The following is a 1,009-nucleotide window of genomic DNA, read 5'->3' on the forward strand; positions in this document are numbered from 1 at the left end:
GGCGCCCGCCACCACGCCCGGCTAATTTTTTGTATTTTTAGTAGAGACGGGGTTTCACCGTGTTAGCCAGGATGGTCTCGATCTCCTGACCTCGGGATCTGCCCTCGTCCGCCTCCCCAAGTGCTGGGATTACAGGCGTAAGCCATTGCGCCCGGCCTCCAGTAATCTGTTGGAAGGAAACAAGGCTAAGACATCTGTGCTACTATGTCAGCACAATTTTCAAATTCTAGTTCTTACCCGATTTTGTAAAATGTGACACTGGCCTGTTTCCCATCCAAAATCATCACTACCTATTTTCTGGGATTCTGTGACCATAAATGAAACTACTGACAAAACTGAGTTTTTTGTTTTTGTTTTTGTTTTTTGAGACGGAGTCTCGCTCAGTAGCCCAGGCTGGAATGCAGTGGCACGATCTTGGCTCACTGCAACCTCCGCCTCCCAGGTCCGCATTCAAGGAATTCTGCCGCAGCCTCCCGAGTAGCTGGAATTATAGGCACGACCACCATGCCCAGCTAATTTTTTTGTATTTTTAGTAGTAGAGTTTCACCATGTTGGCCAGGCTGGTCTTGAACTCCTGACCTCGTGATCTGCCTGCCTCGGTCTCCCAAAGTGCTGGAATTACAGGCATGAGCCACCGTGCCCAGCCAAAACAGTGTTCTTTACTTCAATATTAAACATGAATAAATTGTGGATTTGGGACTGTAACCCACTTAATATTTTCCATTTCATCTTTTCTACAGTTTCTTGATGATCTTCCATTTGGTGAAAAGAAAAAAGTCAAATCCTTGATAGGAACCTGATAACTCTAAAGCTGAGCCAGACGGATTGCATTTACATGCAGTGCTTCCGTAAACTGTCCCTGTGAAGTAGGACTACCAATATCACATAAAAATAACAGTAGCATAATGGCCCTTTTAAAAGAAACAACCAACGTACAGTTATGAATACCTGTAGTATTAAAGAGGTTCATTTTTTAGATAAGTCATACCTCTTGTATTCAGTAGGATTT

This window comes from Mandrillus leucophaeus, unplaced genomic scaffold, assembly GCF_000951045.1.
Source record: "Mandrillus leucophaeus isolate KB7577 unplaced genomic scaffold, Mleu.le_1.0 Scaffold731, whole genome shotgun sequence".
NCBI classification, from domain to species: Eukaryota; Metazoa; Chordata; class Mammalia; order Primates; family Cercopithecidae; genus Mandrillus; species Mandrillus leucophaeus.